The sequence below is a fragment of the Colobus angolensis genome, unplaced genomic scaffold, assembly GCF_000951035.1.
Source record: "Colobus angolensis palliatus isolate OR3802 unplaced genomic scaffold, Cang.pa_1.0 Scaffold239, whole genome shotgun sequence".
NCBI classification, from domain to species: Eukaryota; Metazoa; Chordata; class Mammalia; order Primates; family Cercopithecidae; genus Colobus; species Colobus angolensis.
Window position 1 is genome coordinate 1821400 of NW_012115588.1, and position 4357 is coordinate 1825756.

The window sequence follows — 4357 nt, forward strand, 5'->3', positions numbered from 1 at the left end:
AGAGGAAGACCATCCTAGCTAACATGGTGAAACCCCGTCTCTACTAAAAATACAAAAAAAAATTAGGAGGGGCGGTGGGCACCTGTAGTCCCAGCTACTCAGGAGGCTGAGGCAGGAGAATGGCGTGAACCTGGGAGGCGGAGGTTGCAGTGAGCCGAGATCGCGCCGCTGCACTCCAGCCTGGGCAACAGAGCAGGACTCTGTCCCAAAAAAAAAAAAAAAAAAGACTAAGGTCAGGAGGCCGAAAGGGCCTGAATCAAGTACCCAGCCCTGGGCACTCTCCCAGCAGCCATTCTCTAGGCTTTGGGGTCCTGGCAGCCTCTGGGTGGCATGAGGTGTGGGCCAGCAGGCCCAGGCACCCTCCTGCCGCTCCTCTAGCAGGCTCTGAACACACCCTTCCTGTTGTGACAATTCTATTCTCTGTGCAACTGGTTCCAGCCCCTGGCTCAGGTTTCAGATTGCGGCACGTGCACTCATTAAGGCTGATGGCAGTATCATGTGGGCACCAGGGAGAGCCTGCCTGCCTGCCAAGCCCGGCCTGGGTTAATTACAGGTCACGGCATTCCTGCTGTGTGCCCAGACAGTGGGCAGCCAGGCTAGGACCAGGCCTGTGACACAGCCACCCACCACTCATTTGCACAGCTGGTGGGTTAGTCAATTGCCCATGGGGGCAAACCCTGAACTGGGCACGCAGGGAGGGTCCCAGTGACTGCCACCTAAATAATTCCCTCCACAATGGCCGGCCGCATGCTCAGTGTTTTATACACGGCACCTCAGGTTTCCTCACAATCTCCCCACTTTGCAGTTAGGGAAACTGAGACTCAAAGAGATAAAGGTCATGTAGCTCTCATGTGGCTTCAAAGTCACGCCCTTCTCACACCCACAAGCACTGGCCTTGGAGCCAGGCTGGATGTCTGCAGCATGTTTCCAGAGCTTGCTCTGTGATGCCCTTGCCCGCTGAGCCCCCATGCCCTCTCTGTCTCTGTGCTTTGGTTACTGCAGCTCCCACCACCTGCCAGCATGCCCATCTGGCAGATGGTGCTCCTTCCTGGAGATCCCTAAACGCAGCACCCCTTTCTGAGGAGCAAAGGCACCCCATGACCTGCTGTCTTTGTCAAACTGCAGTTAGGTAGCTTTGCTTTTTTTTTTTTTTTTGAGATGGAGTCTCACTCTGCCGCCCAGGCTGGAGTGCAGTGGTGCAATCTCGGTTCACTGCAACCTCCACCTTCCAAGTTCAAGTGATTCTCCTGCCTCAGCCTCCCGAGTAGCTGTGATTACAGGCATGCACCATGGCACCCGGCTACTTTTTGTATTTTTAGTGGAGAAGGGATGTTTCACCATGTTGGTCAGGCTGGTCTCGAACTCCTGACCTCAAATGATCCGCCCATCTCGGCCTCCCAAAGTGCCGGGATTACAGGCGTGAGTGACCACACCCGGCCACCCCTTATTCTTTATATGCTATATTAGGGTGGTACCTTTACAATTGATGAGCCAATATTGACACATTATTATGAATTCAAGTCCACAGTTTACATTAGGGTTCATTGTTTGTGTTGTATAGTTTGTGAGTTTTGATCCATGTGTAACTACATCATACATAGTAGTTTAACTACCCTAAAAGTCCCCTGTGCCTCATGTTTTCATCTCTCCCTCTTCGCTCCCAAGCCCCTGGCAACCACCAATCTTTTTACCATCTCCATAGTTTTGCCTTTTCCAAAATGTCCCAGAGTTGGAATCATAGTATTTGTAGCTTTTCAACTTGCTTCTTTCACTGGGTGATATGCATTTAAGTTTCCTCCATGTCTTTTCCTTTCTTTTTGAGACTCAATCTCTCTCTATCGCCCAGGCTGGAGTGCAGTGACACCATCTCAGCTCACTGCAACCTCTGCCTCCTGGGTTCAAGCGATTCTCCTGCCTCAGCCTCCTGAGTAGCTGGGATTACAGGCACCTACCACCACACCCGGCTCATTTTTATACTTTTAGTAGAGATGGGTTTTCGCCATGTTGGGCAGGCTGGTCTCAAACTCCTGACCTCAGGTGATTTGCCCACCTGGGCCTCCCAAAGTGCTGGGATTACAGGCATGGACCACTGCGCCCGGCCTAATTTTTGTATTTTTAGTAGAGATGGGGTTTTACCATGTTGGCCAGGCTGGTCTCGAACCCCTGACCTCAAATGATTGGCCTGCCTCAGCCTTCCAAAGTGCTGGAATTACAGGCGTGAGTCACCACACCCAGCCTAATTTTTGTATTTTTAGTAGAGACGGTGTTTTACCATGTTGGCCAGGCTGGTCACGAACCCCTGACCTCAAATGATCGGCTTGCCTTGCCCTCCCAAAGTGCCAGGATCACAGGCATGAGCCACAGCGCCCAGCCTCCTCCATGTCTTTTCACAGCTTAATAGTTCTTTTCTTTTTTTGAGCCAGGATCTTGCTCTATCACCCAGGCTGGAGTGCAGGGGTGCGATCTTGGTTCACTGCAGCCTGGAACACCTGGACTAAAGCAATCCTCCCTCCCCAGCCCCTCAAGTAGCTGGGACTACAGGCACACACTGCCACATCGGGCTAATTTTTATATTTTTTCGTAGAGACAGAGTTTCACCCTGTTGGCCAGGCTGGCCTATCCAGCCTGGGTGCTATTCAAAGCCTGAAATGTCAAGGGCAGGCAGAGGACAGTGGCAGGGGCTACGTCAGAAGATGGCTGAAAGCCTCAGGGAAATGTTTTGTTTTGTTTTGTTTTGTTTTTGTTTTTGAGACGGAGTCTCACTCTGTTACCCAGGCTGGACTGCAGTGGTGCGATCTCGGCTCACTGCAGGCTCTGCCTCCCTGGTTCATGCTATTCTCCTACCTCAGCCTCCCAAGTAGCTGGGACCACAGGCGCCCGTCACCACACCCAGCTAATTTTTTTGTATTTTTAGTAGAGACGGGGGTTTCGCCATGTTAGCCAGGATGGTCTCGATCTCCTGACCTCGTGATCCGCCCGCCTCAGCCTCCCAAAGTGCTGGGATTACAGGCATGAGCCACCGTGCCTGGCCGGAAATGTGTTTTAATTGGGTGGATCGAGCAGGAGTTCAGCAGGTGAGGGAAAGGGGAGGGGACACACATATCGGAAATAGGTATGGCATGAGCTGTGGCTCTGGGGCAAGATGGTGAGGAGCACAGGGACGCCTGAAGGTTCAGTGCCTGTAGTTGGGAAGGCCACTCCAGGCCGAGTGATGGGGCCGAGCCAGGTGTAGATTGGGGGCTGATACCCCAAGGACTCTCCCATGATGAAGGGATTCCTGGACAGCTGTTAGTCAAAATTTTCCAGCTACCCTCCTGTCTCCTTTCTTTCCCAAAGCCTTTCTGCTTGGGCTCACTTGCCCAAATGTGCCAAATATGAGACATGGCACCCTCCAGGCTGGAAGTGGATGTCCTGTCACCACAACACACCCCTGACCTTATGGCTGTGACTCAGCCTTCTTCCAGCCCAGGGTTCTGCCAGCCCCAAGCTCACCCTCCCTTGGCACTGGCCCATGTTCCAGCTCCACCAGCTGAGCTGTTCTTCCCCACAAGCCAGCAGGTGGTGGCAGGGTCTGAAAACTGCCTGCCCGGGAAACCATGGGAGGGGAGGGGCAGCACCCAATGGCAGGTATGCCTTCATGGCTGCTAACAATAGCAGGAAAGCAACCAGACCCAGGCACAGGTGTGCAAACTTGGTCACCTGGGAGGTAGGAATAGCCATTACCCTCATGTCACCATCTGCAAGGAAATAGAGGTGAAGGAGCCAACCTGAGCTCACACAGCCAGTTAGGTGGGCAGGGAGTGCCTCCATGGACTCCTAATTCCAGAGCTCAGGCTTTTTAGCTGGAGGTGTCTAGCACGGTTCTGCACACTGGGGCTACTGAGGGGACTGTGATGACAAGCTCCTGCCCTCATGGGGCAGCCCTGCTCAGTGGGGAGAAACATTCAACAAAACAACAAGTGAGCAGAAATTCCTTCTCAGGGCCACAGAGCTTGGCCTGTCCTCGCCCTGGCTTCTCCGTGACGTTCAGTTCCCAGGCTGGTGCTGTCTTTCCCCGTCCCAGAAGTCCCAGGGCAAAATCTGGGTCTCCCCTGAAAACTGGGTCAGTGCAACACATGGCCTTCAGCTGAGGGCACTCAGAGGCAGAAAGGCCATCTTTTCCATGTGTCCCTTCTATGCACCCCCTGGGGGGAATCTGGCCTCTGCTTGAATTTGCCCTTGATGGGAGACTCATTACCTCACAAAATGAACCATGCTATACCCAAGCAATGTTTTTTTTTTTGAGACGGAGTCTGGCTCTGTCGCCCAGGCTGGAGTGCAGTGGCCAGATCTCAGCTCACTGCAAGCTCCGCCTCCC